We start from the raw sequence: 19,753 nt of genomic DNA on the forward strand, positions 1-19,753 counted from the left end.
AGCTGAATCATACCTTTATTTTATTTGCTGGATGAGTTTCATTTTTCATTGTTGTGATTTTGGGGTACACCAATCATTCATTTGATAACATTAAAACCACCAGCCTAATATTCAGCTGTTTTGGTGAATGACCCTTCATGCCACCTAAACAGCTGAATCCTGAGACATGCACTCCACAAGTCATGTGTCCTTTGGTATCTGGGACCAAGCAGATCTTTTAAAGGACATGCGTCATCAGAAAATGAGCTATTATTTAAATCACGTTTTTATGCTTAACATATTTAAAAAAAATGATTGATAATGTTAGGCTTCTTTCACACTAGCGGCAGGACGGATCCGACAGGCTGTTCACCCTGTCGGATCCGTCCTGCCGCTATTTCGCAATGCCGCCGGACCGCCGCTTCGTCCCCATTGACTATAATGGGGACGGGGGCTGAGCTCCAGCGCAGCACGGCAGTGCACGGCAAAAGGCCGCCGGACAAAAAGTACTGCATGTCCGACTTTTTAGTCCGGCGGCCTCTCACCACGAACTGCTGTGCTGCGCCCGAGCTCCGCCCCTGTCCCCATTATAGTCAATAGGGACGGAGCGGCGGTCTGTCGGCATGGCGAAATAGCGGCAGGATGGATCCGACAGGGTGAACAGCCTGTCGAATCTGTCCTGCCGCTAGTCCTGCCGCTAGTGTGAAAGTACCCTTATTTTTAATTTTCCATGTCAATATCTGTATTTCCAAATAGAACATTTTACAGAACATCATATTGCCTACTCTGGCTTGTCTTTTTCCCGCAGTGCATCCTGGTGCCATCTCTTTACAAAGTAAATGATACACACGCACATGGCCATCCATAAAGTGAAAGAAAATGAGATTTCTCAGACCAGGCCATCTTCTTCCATGATCCAGTTCTGATGTTCATGTGCCCATTGCAGATGTACTTTGTAGTACATGCGGTTCATTATGCAACAAGCTGCAATGCACTATGAGGAAGATTTTTGTGAACTGGTGAAAAGTAGAACTTGCCTATAGCAACCAATGAGACTTCACCTTTCATTTTCCAAAGGAACTGTGAAAAGTCAAAGGTGGAATCTTATTAGTTGCTATAGGCAACTAAGCCAGTTCTACTTTACACCAATTTGATAAATCTCCCCCTATGTGTTTTAACGCTTTACTGTCATAACCACCTGCAATTTTTTCAGCAACGTGTGCTACAGTAGCTTTTTTTATGGGATCTTAGCAGATAGGCTAGTCTTCAATGCCCACACATATCAATTAGCCTTTCATGACTATGACCCTGTTGCCAATTCATTGGTTATTCTTCCTTGGACCAATTTTGGTAGGTACCACTGCATACTAGGAATACCTGACAAGATGTACCATGTTGAAAAAGGCGCTCTGACCCAGTAAGGTGAATGTGTGGAAATGCAGCGCAATTCCAGAAAGAGGAGACACGGTTTATGGACAGCTGGCAAGGAATAACAATGCCTGCTAAATTAAATTTTGGTGACAATGTGGAAGACGGCAGAATTACATTTTATGGACAGCTGGCCAGAGGGAGTGATACCTGCTGCCACAAAGAAGACCGGAAAAAGGAGGACAGTCTTGTTCCAGTTGATGGCCAGTTGAATTTTCCCACTGGATCTGATGATGCTGCCTCATGGGCGCAGAACTGCACATTTTAAAAATGAGACACTTTTTACGGACAGCTGGCCGGAAGTAGTAATATAGAACAGAATTTGGGGAAAGGTGCGGAACTATGCCACATTTACCACAACTAAATGGTACAGCAGCAACTACACCACCCATAACTTGGCCAGGTGGGAGTTCAACTTGCACACAAGCTAATTGCTGGTCGTGAATAGTTTTCTCATGGCCACACATTTCATTATGGATGTCTCATCATGGAATGGAGGACAAGGAGAAGGAGGAAGACTCTGAGCAGGAGAAGCAGCAGCTGATGATGCTAAGGAAAATGTACTGCTTCCCAAAAAGCTAAATAAAAACTGATCAAAAAGTTGTATGTACCCCATTTTAGAACTAATGATAAACCTCAGTTGAGAGAAAAATAAAATGTATGGTTGTCAGAAAATTGCTGTACTGGTGTCCAGAAGCTGATCAATAATAACGTGGCACCTGTAAACCATTCCATCAAAATCTGTCCTTCAAAAACCATATGGCGCTCCTCTTCTGATCCCTGCCGTGTGCCCAAACAATTTACGACTATATATGGGGTGTTGCTGTGTTCAGGAGAAAATGTTTAACAAAATTTCTGGTGCTTTTTCTCCTGTTACCCCTTGTGAAAATGAAAAATAGGGAGCATTTTATTGGAAAAAATGAACATTTTCACTTTTACAGCCAAGTGTTTCAAAATTATAATAAAAGCCTGTAGGGTCAAAGTGGTCATGACACCCCTCAATAAATTCCTTGAGGGATGTAGTTTCCAAAATTGGGTCACTTTTTTGTGGATTCTACTGTGGGGGTACCTTAGTGTGCATTCAAATGTAACATAGTGCTCAAAAACCATTCCAGCAAAGTCTGCCCTCCAAAAACCTTATGGAGCTTGTTTCCTTATGAGCCCTGCCGTGTGCCCATATTGCAGTTTATGACAACATATTAGGTGTTTCCGTAAATTGCAGAATCGGGGTGATAAATATTGAGGTTTGTATGGCTGTTAACCCTTTCTGCCTCACAGTAAAAAAAATGGAGTAAAATTTAAAAACTGCAAATAGGTAAAATTGTCAAATTTTGCCTACATTTTCCTTTAATTTTTGTAAAACATATAAAGGGTTAACAACATTTGTAGTTTTCAATAACTTGACGAGTGTAGTTTCTAAAATGGGGTCATTTATATGTGGTTTATACTAAATAAGCCCCACAAAATGACTTCAAAACTTAATTGGTCTTTAAAAAAGTGGCTTTGGGAAATTTTCTTGAAAATTTGCTTCTGAAAAGCTAAGCCTTCTAAAAATAAAATTACATCCACAAAATGATGCAACCATAAAGTAAACATATGGTGAACGTTAATTAATAACTACTTTGTGAAGTATCACTGTCCATCTTAAAAGCAGAGAAGGTAAATAAAGGTAAAACATATCGGTTTCCCGTGGTCTGGCCACCGCCAAGCACTGTCACCATACAACTGAATGGGAACGCACCGCACTTGCACGGCCACCACTTCCCTTCATTTTTATGGAGCTGACGGAAATAACGAGTCAGTGCTCGGCTATTTTCGGCAGCCCCATCAAATTAATGGAGGGCGGCTGCGCATGTGCAGAGTTCCCTCTGCCACCTTTCCCCACTTTGTTCTCGGTGTAGGTGCAGGTCCCAGAATCATTGACCACAACTCTCTGGACAAGGTCCTTCAGACAGTTTTCAATCTATTTACAAACTATACTATGTAAGCCTACAGACCTTATTTTACCTATCAGACATATACAGACGTGGACAAAATTGTTGGTACCCTTTGGTCAATGAAAGAAAAAGTCACAATGGTCACAGAAATAACTTTAATCTGACAAAAGTAATAATAAATTAAAATTCTATAAATGTTAACCAATGAAAGTCAGACATTGTTTTTCAACCATGCTTCAACAGAATTATGTAAAAAAATAAACTCATGAAACAGGCATGGACAAAAATGATGGTACCCCTAGAAAACACAGAACATAATGTGACCAAAGGGACATGTTAATTCAAGGTGTGTCCACTAATTAGCATCACAGGTGTCTACAACCTTGTAATCAGCCATTGGGCCTATATATATGGCTCCAGGTAATCACTGTGTTGTTTGGTGATATGGTGTGTACCACACTCGACATGGACCAGAGGAAGCAAAGGAAAGAGCTGTCTCAAGAGATCAGAAAGAAAATTATAGACAAGCATGTTAAAGGTAAAGGCTATAAGACCATCTCCAAGCAACTAGATGTTCCTGTGAGTACAGTTGCACATATTATTCATAAGTTTAAGATCCATGGGACTGTAGCCAACCTCCCTGGACGTGGCCGCAGGAGGAAAATTGATGACAAATCTAAGAGACGGATAATCCGAATGGTAACAAAAGAGCCTAGAAAGACTTCTAAAGAGATTCAAGGTGAACTTCATGCTCAAGGAACATCAGTGTCAGATCGCACCATCCGTCGTTGTTTGAGCCAAAGTGGACTACATGGGAGACGACCAAGGAGGACACCATTGTTGAAAACGAATCATAAAAAAGCAAGACTGGAATATGCCAAACTACATGTTGACAAGCCACAAAGCTTCTGGGAGAATGTCCTGTGGACAGATGAGACAAAAATCGAAGTTTTTGCCAAGGCACATCAGCTGTATGTTCACAGACGAAAAAATGAAGCATATCAAGAAAAGAACACTGTCCCTACTGTGAAACATGGAGGAGGCTCTGTTATGTTCTGGGGCTGCTTTGCTGCGTCTGGCACAGGGTGTCTTGAATCTGTGCAGGGTACAATGAAATCTCAAGACTATCAAGGAATTCTAGAGAGAAATGTACTAGCCAGTGTCAGAAAGCTTGGTCTCAGTCGCAGGTCATGGGTCTTGCAACAGGACAATGACCCAAAACACACCGCTAAAAACACCCAAGAATGGCTAAGAGGAAAAAATTGGACTATTCTAAAGTGGCCTTCTATGAGCCCTGACCTCAATCCTATTGAGCATCTTTGGAAGGAGCTGAAACATGCAGTCTGGAAAAGGCACCCTTCAAACCGGACACAACTGGAGCAGTTTGCTCATGAGGAGTGGGCCAAAATACCTGCTGAGAGGTGCAGATGTCTCATTGACAGTTACAGGAAGCGTTTGATTGCAGTGATTGCCTCAAAAGGTTGCGCAACAAAATATTAAGTTAGGGGTACCATCATTTTTGTCCATGCCTGTTTCATGAGTTTATTTTTTTACATAATTCTGTTGAAGCATGGTTGAAAAACAATGTCTGACTTTCATTGGTTAACATTTATAGAATTTTAATTTATTATTACTTTTGTCAGATTAAAGTTATTTCTGTGACCATTGTGACTTTTTCTTTCATTGACCAAAGGGTACCAACAATTTTGTCCACGTCTGTATGAGAGACAGTATCAAATGCTTTTGCAAAATCCAGAAACACTACATCCACAGCCACCCCTCTGTCCAGACTACTATTCACCTCCTCATAAAACCAAATCTGACAACTTCTGTCCTTGGTAAACCCATGTTGGTTATCACTTATGATATTATGTACAGCCACATACTCCTGTATATAGTCCCTTAGTCCTGCAAACATTTTTCCCAAAGCAGAAGTTAAGCTTTACCGGCCTATAATTACCTGTGGAGGACCTAGAGCCCGTTTTCAATATGGGCACCACATTTGCCTTGCCCCACTCACCAGTCACTTGGCACTGTACCAGTCCCTAGAGAATCTCTGGTATTGACAATTTACCATGGTATACACAATAAAATGCATTGAATGAAATTGCTATATTAATGTAGTTTTCTGCCAGGGGTGTCACCAGGTCAAAACATAAGGGACTGAAGCCCTGGATGTTTTGTCTAGGGCCCCAAATGCTGTGGCCGCTGACTATACAAGTGTATCGCCTTCCTTATGACAGTGATACAGTTGAATTACTTCCGCTGCTCACTAGTAGAACGGTGCCAGCGGTTGCCAAGCGTCTACCTACACTGGGTAGTGATGACGATATTGTGTAAGCCTGCGCCAACAAGCATGCAGCACACTGACTTCAATGTAACCACTAGAATTCAGAAGGCGGCAACTCAGGCTGGAAGAAGCCTGTGACCTCCTTTGCAGACAGCAGTTTTTTTACCTTGGGGAAGATTGTGTGTGTGTGGGGGGGGGGGGATTATTTTTAGGTACAGGAGAGTACTAAACGGAGCAGTGTACCTGCTGGAAGCACTATGTGAGGGGTGCTTTATGACTACAATAGGGCTTTGCAAGTAAAGGAGGCACTGATTGGGGTATTATACCTACTAGAGGCACTACACAGAGGCAGTATACATACTGAGGGCACTACATCGGAGCACTAAAACTACTGAGGGCACTATAGGAGGGCATTATAACTACTAGGGCACTACATGGAGCACTTTAGCTACCGAGGCACTATAGGGAACATTTTAACTACTAGGGCACTATAGGGAGGGAATTATAACTAGTTGAGGCACTACAGGGGTCATTATAACTACTGGGACACTATAGGGGGCATCATACAGTAACCACCCGGGGTCCCATAGGAGGCATTAAAATGGGGGCACTATAAAGGGGCATTAATACTATGGAGGGCACTACAGAGGGGACTTATTAATAACTTATTACTACTGAGTGCACTATAGGGGGCATTATTATTTGGCATAGCATGAAGGGAATTAGTACTAAAAGGGGCACTCTTGGGGAACAGTGTTATTACTGGAGGCATTGTAGGAGGTATTATTACTAATGAGGGTACTCTGGGAGAGAATTATTGTTATTGGTGGGACTTCTATATTGCTATGGGGGAACTATCTGTATGGCACTGTTATCGCTGTAGTATAGTATTTGGGGGCACTGGGGAGCACAGTGGGCACAGTATTGGAGGTAGGAGCAGGATGACACAGTTGGGACACCTTGGTGGGGAGGATGATGGAAACGTGAGCAAACTCTGCAGAGATGAGATGTGGCTGAAAGAAGTTGTCATGGCCGCATGGAGAAGATGAGGAAAAAAAGAACATGAACATCATCTGTGAGGCACTAAATGTGAAAGGTATGTAGTCCTTTTTGTCCTGTATGTTTGGTAGTGCTGAATGGCGTTTACTTCAGAATTTGGCACATATGCATTGGGGCCTAGATCTTTTGAGATCCTAGCAACCCCCCTGGTTATTGCAGTTAACTAAAACTGTATGGCATATTGACATAAAACAGTGCATTGAATGAACCATATATTAATGCATTAATTCACTGCCTGGGTGAGAAGTTAAAATCAAAATAATAAACAACTTCATAGAATATACCTATTAACCCCTTAACGACCCTTGAATTGCCGACCTTTGACTTAAGACTAGAGTACATCATAATGATATAATGATCGGGCAGGCACAGGAGCTGTGCGCCCGATCAATGCAGGGGCCCGGCTGTGACTGAGGGTAAACAAAGTTTGTAAGATCATATGTGAATAACTTGAGGGTTGTAGTTTCTAACATGGGGTCATTTATGGCTGGTTTCTATTATGTAAGCCCCACAAAGTGACTTCATAACTGAATTGGTCCTTTAAAAAGCGGGTTTTGGAAGTTTTCTTAAAATTTTTAAAAACTGCATCTAAAATTGTACTCTAACATCCAAAAATGTCAATTAACACTTACAAAATGATGCCAACATAAAGTAGACATATGGGAAATGTAAAGTAATAATACTACTTTATTTGGTATCACGATCTGTCTCCAAAGCGGAGAAATAGAAATTCTGAAAATTGCTTATTTTTGGTAAATTTGAGGGCTTTTTTTTTTATAAATAAAGGTTAAATATATCGAATTTACAATTGTCATGAAGTACAATATGTCACGAGAAAACAATCTCAGAATGGATCCAAAGTTATTATCACATAAATTGACACGTCATATTTTCAAAATTTGGCTTGGTCCTTAAGGTGAAATATGGCTGTGTCTTGAACACCCAATCTCCACAACCCTAGATGGCTACACCAAATTGCCAGGTGCACTTACACAGGGTGTGTGAGAGGATAAGCCGCATTACCTCTGTGGTAATGCACTGGACTTGGCACTGTTCAGGTGAGTCTAAAGTACAGCAGGGCTAAGCCAAGTATATATGTAGTCCTGTATCAGCACCCCTAAAAATGGGCATGGGGGAACTAAATGGTTTCATAGGCTTGTAATAGACCTATTAAGAATAAGGTAACACCTCACAGGGTGTCCAAAGACTGTGCAGTATTCAATACAGTGATGAAATAGGTACTTTCTAGTACAGGCCGGGCTCTGTACAGGCAGCCCATTTCCTAGCCTAAGGCCCCTTTCACACGGGCGAGAATTCCACGCAGGTGCAATGCGTGAGGTGAACGCATTGCACCCGCACTGAATCCAGACCCATTCACTTCAATGGGGCTGTTCAGATGAGCGTTGATTTTCACGCATCACTTGTGCTTTGCGTGAAAATCGCAGCATGTTCTAGATTCAGCGTTTTTCACGCAACACAGGCCCCATAGAAATGAATGGGGATGTGTGAAAATCCCATAGCATCCGCAAGCTAGGAGACGATGTTAATAAATTGATAAAAGTCAATTTACTGTATTATTTTCCCTTATAACATGGTTATAAAGGAAAATAATAGCATTCTTAATACAGAATACTTACTAAAATGTGGCTTGAGGGGTTAAAAAAATATAAAAAACTCGCCTCATCCTCTTGTTCGAGCAGCCGGCATCGTCTTCTTTCTTCTTCTTTCAAGACCTGCAAAAGGAACTATGATGACATAATGGCTCTCACCACGTGGTGAAGTCAGCGCAATTAAGTCATCACAGGTCCTTTTGCAGGTCCTGAAAGAAGAAGAAAGAAGACTATGCCAGTTCCACGAACAAGAGGATGAGGCGAGTTAATATTATTATTTTTTTTAACCCCTCAAGCCACATTTTAGTAAGTATTCTGTATTAAGAATGCTATTATTTCCCCTTATAACCATGTTATAAGGGAAAATATTAAAATGAATAGAACACCTAACCCAAACCCGAACTTCAGTGAAGAAGTCCGGGTTCGGGTCTGGGTACCACATTCAGTTTTTTCTCACGCGCGTGCAAAACGCATTGCACTCGCGTGGAAAAAGCTGAACATCGGAACGCAATCGCAGTCAAAACAGACTGCAACTGCGTGCCTACTCATACGGGTGTCCCGCAATGCACCCGGGACGCATCCGGAGCAAATCTGGGACGCCCGTGCGAAAGAGGCCTAACACTGGCACTAAGAGGACTTCCCTGCTTGTGTCTGTATTTATATGCTCTCTGCCTAACTATGAAATAATCACTTGCTATACACTGCCACTACTGTTTGCTCTACATATTACGACAAAGGCTCATCAGGAGTGGAGGTTGTGTAACATTTTGAGAGCTATTAACAGAACAGCGGTCACGGCTGATAGCGTGTGGCACGGTGTCTGGCCATGGGGTTAGCTGTCTGGGATTGAGCGGTGCACCATATATTTAATAGGTATAGTCAGTAAATTTTGATTTTAACGTCTCACCGAGGCAGTGAATTATATTTGATTGAGGCGTTCACCTTTATATTTTTGTCCCGTGATAGGTATATTAATGCAGTACAATGCTTTAACTCAAACTGCTATATTAATGCAGATATTGCAGTATAATGTGTTAACTAAAACTGCGCGGTATATTGATACAATGTGTTGACTGAAACTGCTATATTGATGCCCTGAAATCCCAAATTATAAACAGTAGCTGAATCGAAACTGTTTTTGCGGTAACTAACAGAGGTGTAATTAAACGTCCCCTGCTATGAACACACTGGTAAAATGCAATCAACTGCCTAATTATACACGGTAGCAAAATTGCAGCAATTTTTGGGGGAATTAAAAGAGAAATTATTAAATAAATAAATTAATCTCTTCATTTAAAAAATATGCCTTCATCCACGTACCATTCTATGAAAACACTGGTATTGATACACTGAAATGCATACTTAAAACGGAATATGTCACCCTGATATTGAACAATTATATACAGTAATACATGGGTGGTACTGCAGATTAGGAATCCCTGGTGTCAGCGCTCATAGCTGCGTTGAAATACATTGTGAGGACTGCTCCATTATGTCCTCTCCGTAATGTTACAACAGCACAGTAGTCCGGATAGTGTATTTCACTGCAGCTTTGAGCGCTGACAGCACGGGAACTGGGGGCAGTAGGAAAGTAAAAAAATTGTCTTATCTGCGGTACTATGCATTTATTTAGACATAGTCTAAAATTGGGGTGACAGATTCCCTTTGAAGGGGTTGTCCGGGCTTATACTATTGATAACCTATCCTTAGGATTGGTCATCAATATCAGATTAAATGGTATTTGCCATAGACAGCTGCGGTGAACAGGAAGACAGTAGGGAGACGACATGTGCGCATAGTCTCCTCATACAGCTGATCAGCGGGGGTGCCGGGCGCCGATCTGATATTGATGACCTATCCTGAGGATACATCATCAATAGTAAAAGCCTAGAAAACCCCTTTAATTATAGATAGTAGCAAACTGGAAACTAGTTTTTTAGAAAAAAAAAAGGGTGATTGATCAGCATTTGGAGAAAAATGCTGGTGCTTTAGGTGCTGCGAAAAACTCTATCAACCTAAGAAACTTGAGGTTTTAAAAAAAAAATAAGGCTTACTCTTCTTTTACTAATCATGAGGTTAGTGCAGGATTTTGGTTATTGCTGAATTTGCCGTCTATACATGAACTTTCTACTTTTTGCCAGCACCTGCCCTCAGTTTGAAACACAGAACTCTGAGTGATCACCCTATTCTTTCCCTGATAAAACCTTGACTTTTATTCAATCTACGCAATGTACACAAATATGATTGTGTTTTATATTTAGTTTATTTTATTTGCTTACAAATTTTAACAACGTTATGAAATAGGGAATCTTGAAGACTCGCATATATTGCTTTAGGGTACTTTCACATTCGCGTTTATGTTTTCCGGTATTGAGTTCCGTCACAGGGGCTCAATACCGCAAAAAACGGATCAGTTTTATCCTAATGCATTCTGAATGGAGTGCATTCTGTTCAGTATGCATCAGGATGCATCAGTTCAGTCCCTCTTATGTTTTTGGGCGGGAGAAAATACCGCAGCATGCTGCAGTTTTCTCTCTGGCCAAAAATCCTGAACACTATTAATTTCCATTGAAATGCATTAATGCTGGATCCGGCCCCAAGTGTTCCGTCAAAACGGATCTGGCTTTGCGGTCTGCGCATGCGCAGACCTTTTAAAAAGGAGAAACAAAAAATACCGGAAAGATGGATCCAGTATTGCAATGCATTTGTGAGACGGATCCGGATCGGTCTCACAAATGCATCCGTTTACGTCAGATAGAACTGCCTGCCGGAATCCTCTGCCGCAAGTATGAAAGTACCCTTAGATATACTTTGTGACCTGGAAATATGCCATAAACTTTCATACGAAATGGCCACAGTTTCATTGTCGCAGATTTTGAGCATCAATTACTGAATGTACATAACAACCTACTGTGACACAATAGAGAGAAAAATAAATGTTTAAAGTTTACTGTGTGCATCTGTTTCCCAGTAGGTTGAAATTGCTGTCTATGCATATGCTGTGTTAGCAAATTTTTATACTGGCATAGCTAGAGTATTTAAATTGTCACTAACTTTTCATACAACTTTGCATAAGACAATAGTATAAGCAACCATAAGAAACTTTGTAGCATGGCTTTTCAGAGCCCCCCACCTCAAAGGGTAATTGATTTTCTCTTTGAAATATGCTTTGAATCATTTCGGGATGGATCAGTCCTATTTAGAGGGGAGGGGGAGTGAGTAGGAGAAGAATGAGACACCAAAGAGACTGCTGTTGCTAATAGGAAGTTTATATCTCGGCCCAATTGCTTTATTCACAACCATACAGGTCAGTACTTCTCTTTAATGTCCTCCATGATCCTGGAGCTGCTTCTGAGTAAGAGAAGGTTAGGAAGCAGATTCTCCTCTATGTTTTGTGTACAGTAGATGGTAGCTATTATCCACCCACCACCTATGGGAGAACTGCAAACTTGACATTCACCACGTGCAGGGGAAACTGCTAAAAAATTGCAGATAATAGTCATATAATGGCCAGAAATTGTGTTAGTCCTGATGTACACACACTGTACTATTGTTAAATGCAGTTTGTTGAAAGGCTAAGTATGCTTTCAGTAAGCCTTTGCTAAAAACGTCTGACTTTACTAAAAACCTCAGATTCAGTGTAGTTAAAAAACAATCTGCCACTTTGACCTGTCATAGTCTTAGGGGTATTGGACAAAGAGATCTATGCTGATTTTTGCAGGATCCTTGCGCTGAATAGAAGACCTGCAACATAAGCCTTTGTGTTAAGTTGCAGAGCGAAGAAGTAGAATTTTTTATTTTTTCGCTGCAACCACAAATTTCCCTTGTAGACAGAAGGACAGAATAAAGAGCTCTTTTGTAAAAACCTTGAAACCAAAAGTACAAATACTTATTTCCTGCAACTCTTGATCCCATGAGAAAACCTGAGATCAGCATAAAATGTTTGTATGCATCATGTCTTTGTTCAGGTTTACTACTTTGTTTCATGTTGGCCTACTGTATGTTAGGGAAATATAGTCACAGGGACAGATCCACCCTACTATTAGCTCAAATCACAAAAACATTTTTTGTTATTTAGCTAAAATTTGATGATTAAAGACTTGAGCAAATATATAGCAGTCTGTCAATCATTGTGAGAAAATTAGGGTTTGATGGAGGGATTTGGGGTGGGTGCTCTGACCATGAATACAGCAGACTCATAATCATACATTAGGCTCCATTCACATCTGCGTCAGAAGCTCCATTCAGGGCCTCTGTCACAAAGTTCATAAAAATAGTGGAGAGAAAAGTCTTGCAAGCAGGACTTTTCTTTGTCTCTGCTACAAAAAAACATGGAAATCTACCCCATCCCATTATAGTCAATGGGATCTGTTAGGTTCCGTTTCTGTCAGTTATGTGCTGAATCCAAAACTTCTGTTATCTTCATTCTACTGCTCCTATAATGGATCAGAACAATGGAAATAAATAGCACTGATGTGAAAAAGCCCTTATACTTTGACCATTGTTCCTATTAGTCAAATAGTACTACATGTATTGTGCCATTTTAGTGAATAGGGGAAGACTTATCCTTGTAATATACTGCCCTTAGATAGGGCAATATATTAAAGAGGAACTGTCACCATAAAATACAGTGAAATCTATAGACAGGATGTTATTGAGCAGGAGAATCTGAGCAGATAGATATATACAATGCATTTGGAAAGTCTTCAGGCCCTTTTCACTTTTTCACATTTTGTTATGTTGTGGCCTTGTGCTAAAAAAAAAAAAAATATTACCCATCAATCTGCACTGAATATCCCAAAACAGAAGAAAAAAAAAGGAAAGGTTAAAATTTCTCATGAACATAAGTATTTGCTATGGCACTTGAAATTTAGCTCTCAAGCCCTCCCATCTGCGAGATGTTTATGCATCTTGATTGGTGTCCTCCTGTGGTAAATTGTATTGATTGGACATGATTTAGAAAGATACAACCCTGTCTATATAAGATCTTACAGCTGATAATACATATCAGAGCAAAAACCTGTGGATCGGTCATCAATATTATTTCCCAGATAACCCCTTCAATAAAAATCTGATCCAGGGTGCTCTGGGCCTAAGGGTCACCTTTCAACAAGACAATGACCTTAAGCGCACAGACAAGACAATACAGGAGTTGCTTAGGGATATCTCTGTGAATGTCCTTGAGTGGCCCAGCCAGAGCCCTGACTTGAACTCAATCAAATATCTCTGGAGAGACCTGAAAATGGCTGTCCACCAACTGTCCCCATCAAACCTGACAGAGCTTGAGAAGATCTGTAAAGAAGAATGGCAAAAAAAATCCCCAAATCCAGGTGTCTAGACCTATGTCAATGCAAGATTTTAGTTTTTTCTTTTCAATAAATTAGCAAAGATTTTGAACATTCTGTTTTCACTTTCTCATTATGGGGTACTAAGTGCTGAATGATGGTGAAAACGTATTTTATTTTATTTTTTTAGCACAAGGACGCAACTTAGCAAGCAGTGAAAAAAGTGAAAGATTTGGAAGACTTTCCGAATGCACTGTATTTTTGTGGGTAAAGATTAGTAAAACTTGCAATTTGTATATTTAAATCTCTGCACTTTCTGACTTCTGCTGTACACAGGGGAGGTGCTATTAGTGATTGTTAGCATTCCCTATGAAAGTGTGCATACAGAGGTAGCAGTCAGTCACTGATATCTGGTCACAAGGGCGGACTTAAAGTGGTATTCTGGGTATGTAAAGTTATCCACTATCCACAGGACAGGCGGTAACTATTATAACGGTGGGGTTCCTACCGCCAGGACTCCAACCGATCACGAGAACGGGGACCCTATGGAGGCCTCCCGAAATGAACAGAGTCGCGGGTTGAGCATGCGTGCCGCGGCTCCATTTATTTCTGTGGATAGGGGATAACTTTACATAACCAGAATACCCCAGAGAGATATAAATGTATAAATTACAAGTTTATTGACTATTTTCCCACAAAACTATATATCAATCTGCTCAGCATCTCCTGCTGTATAATATGGTGATTGCCGATTGCATTGCAATTTGTGGTGACAGGTCCTCTTTAGTGAAAGGGGTTGTACACTTATTGATGGCCTAGCTTCATCCTGCACCCTCACAGAGCACATTTTTCAGAGAGGCACCGGTTCCAGACGTTTGCACTGGAACTACACAGCTCTGTCCATTGTGTAATAGATGTAGCTGGTTACTGCAGTGCTGCTTATACTGAAGTGAATGGGAGCAAGGCTGCAGTTACAAGCTTAGTCCGCTGCATAATGAACAGAGCGGTGTAGTTTCAGCTCTACAGCTACTAGGAAACGGGTAAATCAATTGGCGTGTGGGGTGTTGGACCCCACTGATCAAATATTGATAGTCTTCCCTGAGAAAGGTCATCAGTGTCACTAATCATCTGAAGGCAGGGGAGAGCAGGGATGGCGAGCATCATCGGGCTCCTCTCCTTTGGGGCATTATACTCATTGAGGACACAAATGTGAGTCAGCACTATCTCTCTCACATTTGTGTCCTCAACGAGTATAATGCCCCAAATTATAGAGATGGGACACCTGCCTCCAGAAAGTCATATTTATTTGGACACCAGTTTTCTGACTGATCTATACCAGCACTGGACTTTACTAGTCGACAACCTTAGATACACCTGTGGTGTATTCTGGCCCTTATGTAGGATTACTATGGACTAGTATTGACACCTGGACTTGGTCATCTTGAGCCATGATCATTGATAACATATGCTGGACATCTATGATGCATATTATTTATTTTCTGTGTACAGTTCTGGGCTCCAGTGAACAAAGCAGACATAGCAGAGCTGGAGAGGGTCCAGAGGAGGGCAACTAAAGTAATAACTGGAATGGGGCAACTACAGTACCCTGAAAGATTATAAAAATTAGGGTTATTCACTTTAGAAAAAAGACGACTGAGAGGAGATCTAATTAATATGTATAAATATATCAGGGGTCAGTACAGAGATCTCTCCCATCATCTATTTATCCCCAGGACGGTGACTGTGACGAGGGGACATCCTCTGCGTCTGGAGGAAAGAAGGTTTGTACACAGACATAGAAGAGGATTCTTTACGGTAAGAGCAGTGAGACTATGGAGCTCTCTGCCTGAGGAGGTGGTGATGGGGAGTACAATAAAGGAATTCAAGAGGGACCTGGATGTATTTCTGGAGCGTAATAATATTACAGGCTATAGCTACTAGAGAGGGGTCGTTGATCCAGGGATTTATTCTGAGTGCCTGATTGGAGTCGGGAAGGAATTTTTATTCCCCTAAAGTGAGGAAAATTGGCTTCTACCTCACAGTTTTTTTTTTTGCCTTCCTCTGGATCAACTTGCAGGATGACAGGCCGAACTGGATGGACAAATGTCTTTTTTCGGCCTTATGTATTATGTTACTATGTTACTATGTTTATTATCGGAATGGCATTAGAGAAGGCCTCTTTTTAGACTTGCTTCACTGTATATTCTTTTGTTATTATATTATTTTTATTACTAAAACATTCATGCTATTGTATGTCCAAAGGGAATATTACCAGATTGTAGGACACATGGTAAATTAATGGCCCCAGGTATAATAATGCATGCGATTAGTAAAGGCTTGCATAATTATACACCTTAGAACATCATAGAACAATTTTTTATTAATAATAGTACATTATAAACACTATTTCATTTATTTTTTTGAAAATCTTTATTTGTGTCATTTTCCAATAATAAAACACGCAAAGCACATTCTTGTACATCTATAAAAGCAACATATCCGTACAAAACATAGACCAAGATCTGTTAATCCAGCGGGATGACTGTGGAGCCCCACTCAAAGTAGCTGGAAGACCTGAATTACATATAAGAGGTAACAGTATATAAAATATACAATGAGCTAGGGTCGACTAACCCCTCCAATCATGCTGATATCTACTGATACCGTATAAATTATTTATCCAATGAACGTATCTCTTACGTTTGGTCCTGTTCCATAATGATCAAGTTGGAATGTGATTTACGAACAAAAAGAACTACACATACAAATAAACAGAGTTCAGAAATAAAGAAATAATAAGTCAGTCAGGATCTCAACACACGAGTATATGGTTTTAGCTACTCAAAGTGAACCTCTATTCCAAATGTAGTAATAGGAATGACATTGCACATATCTTACACCCTATTGAGGAAAATACATATCTGGTGGATCTACACAGCAGCTAAGGCATATTTCTCTTCCATATGTGAAAGCCAAGGTTGCCATATTTTCAAATAGTTACCCCTATTGTTATTCTCCCACCCCGCCAGTTCCTCCATTTGACACAAAAGGTTCATTTTTTCATACCACATGTTCAAAGTGGGGGGATCTGTTTCTCTCCATTTAATTGGAATGAGAAGTTTTGCAGCAGTAATCATATGTGTGGCTAAGGAAGATTTACTTGGTCTGAACTCCTTCTCAGGAAGCCACAATAGAATCAAGGGGCCTGTAAGTTTAATTTGAGAACAGCACACCTTGTTAATAGCTGATTCAACCTCATGCCAAAAATGTCTCAGAGCCGGGCAGGTCCACCAAATATGGGAGATATTACCCACTCCATTAGAGCACCTCCAACAATCATTAGAAGGGATCAGATTAATCTTATGAAGAAATTCTGGTGTGCGATACCACCTGGTAAGTATCTTTACCGAGTTTTCTTGGACTCTTACACACCTCGAAAATCCATGAGAATGGGAAAGTATAAACGCCTTATCAGGGTCATTTATTGTGATGTTTAGTTCTCTCTCCCACTCTCTCAAATATGCCGGTGTATATTTATCCCTTTCAGTTAGCAATTGTCTATAAATTAATGACAAGCACTTTGGGGGAGTGAAAGGCAGAAGTACATAGTTCTCTAACCAGGTTGGATCTGGAAGAGGTAGGAAATCAGTCTTTGAAAACTTGGCACATGTACTCTCAAAGTCCCATTTCTGAATCATGTTTATTTCGGAAGCAGAAGTCCCAGTGAGGGTCTTGAAAAACTCAGAATTTGGTGGCGATCTAAATAGATCTCCTAATCTGTAACTTTGAACAAACTTCCAAGCCGTAGGTCTTTTGATGGGATTACTTGAAAGTACATGTGGTAACAAATGAAGCGGCATTAAAGGAGAAAGTCTCTTGCCACTCATGTTAAGTGCCGGAGACATATTACAATGAACAATAGTACACCTCGTAATTTCACTTTTTACCTCTCCTCTAACGGGGGTTTTGCCGTTATAGCTCCAAAGAAGGTGTTCCCTATTTTTTCCCATCACCGCTCTCTCCATAGCTACATGAAGAGGAAAGGGTTGAGGCCTGGACAAAGCAATCCACTTCTCTAAATGTATAGCTTGGACATAGGTATTCAAATCCGGAAGGGAAATACCTCCTTGTTTCCTTTTCCTCGTAAGAAGAGAGAAGGAAAGTCTAGCTCTTTTCCCCGCCCATAGAAACTTTCCCATGAGTACCTTAAGATTATTAAGGAAAGATTTAGGGACTGAAATGGGGAGAGATCTAAAAGTATACATAACTTGGGGTAGCACATACGTCGTAAGGATGTTTTTCCTCCCTAGCCAAGACAGATTAGGCACTGAGGCCCTAGAGAGAAATGATTTGATTTTATCTATCAAGGGGCTATAATTAAGTCGAAAGAGAAGGTTCGGGTTAGCCGGTACTAATATTCCTAAATATTTTATGGCCTCATTGGGCCACTTGAATGGGGTCAAGGCCATTATGTGACTCTTTGTATCCGGATCAAGTGATACTCCCAAGGCTTCAGATTTTCCCATATTTATTTTAAAGTTAGAGATAGCTCCAAAGCTCTTGAAAATCTCCAATACATGAGGCATTGCTTCTTTGGGGTTCGTTATCATCAGTAAAAGGTCGTCGGCAAACGCTGCCATCTTATGTTAGACACCTTCTAACTGTATCCCCTCAATATTGGTAGATTGTCTGAACTTCAGTAGTAAGATCTCTAATGTTAGAACAAAGAGGGTGGGTGAAAGGGGGCATCCCTGTCTAGTGCCGTTCCTAATCTGAAAGGCGTCCGACAGAGCTCCATTAACTAGCACTCTTGCGGATGGGGCTGAATATAGGGAAAAAATGGCATCAATAGTTTGCAAAGGGAATCCGTAAGCTACTAAACAGGACTTCATAAACAGCCAATTAACTCTGTCGAACGCCTTTTCAGCATCGGTTCCTAAAAGTAACAGTGGCGATTTCTTCTCCTTGGCTAGGAATATTGCATGCAGTACTCTACTGACGTTGTGTCTTCCCTCCCTGCCAGGCACAAATCCCACCTGTTCCTCTCCTATCAGCTCTGGGAGCAGCTTAGAAATGCGTTGGCTCAATAGTTTCGCCCACCACTTCAGATCTGTGTTGAGGAGTGAAATGGGCCTATAACTACCACATTCCTCTGGATCTTTCCCCTCCTTATGTAGAATGGTAATGTGAGCTAATTGAGCCTGAGGAGAGAGGGAAGACCCCAACATCAGAGAGCTGCACATTTTGGTGAAGTGTGGTATCAGGACCTCTTGGTACTTTTTATAGTAAGCAATAGGAAACCCGTCAGGGCCAGGGCTTTTTCCAGATGGGATAGTATTAAGTATTTGTCTTACTTCCAACTCCGTGAAAGGTGATAGGAGGCTATTTTTCCCTGCTTCTGAAATAGTTGGGATTTTAATGGATTGGAGAAAGGAGTCAATGAGGTTTTGTAGGTGAGAGGGATTATCTCCTGTAACATCTGAGCTTACCTCGATGTTATACAGTGATTTGTAGAATTTACAAAACTCTGCTGCAATGGCAGGAGTCGTGATCAGCCTATTACTATCCTTATCTTTAACTGCGCTAACAAAAGTTTTATTCCTCTGAGCTTTCAAAAGAGAGGACATTAATTTGGAGCCCTTATCTCCATGCGAGTAATACTTAAACCTCAGCGACCTTAAAGTTCTAGCTGATTTGACATTTAGCGTATCTTTCAACTGGGAACGTAGCAGATTTAGAGCATTTTGTGTAGCCTCTGTCATGTTGGACTTATGTCGTTTTTCCAGTGCGGAAATTCGTGATAGAATGTGTTCTATTTTTTCGGTTCTCTGTTTTTTTACCCTAGTACCTAGGCTGATCAATTCCCCTCTAATAACTGTTTTGTGGGCCTCCCATATCGTTGTTTTAGGGATATCAGGCGTGTCATTATTTCTAAAATACTCTAAAATATTCTCTTCAATTTGATCTCTATTAACCGTATCTTCTATTAGTGTGGTATTAAGTCTCCAAGACCAGGCTTTAGGTGGTATGTCCTTAAGCCTCACTTGCAAGCTAACTGAGGCATGGTCAGAAACTGTTATAGAGCCTATAGACGCGCCCATGACTGACCCCAGGGCCGTATTTGACAGGAATAAATAATCCAACCTTTGGTAAGACCCATGGACC

The sequence above is a fragment of the Bufo gargarizans genome, chromosome 5 (assembly GCF_014858855.1).
Source record: "Bufo gargarizans isolate SCDJY-AF-19 chromosome 5, ASM1485885v1, whole genome shotgun sequence".
Classification (NCBI taxonomy): Eukaryota; Metazoa; Chordata; class Amphibia; order Anura; family Bufonidae; genus Bufo; species Bufo gargarizans.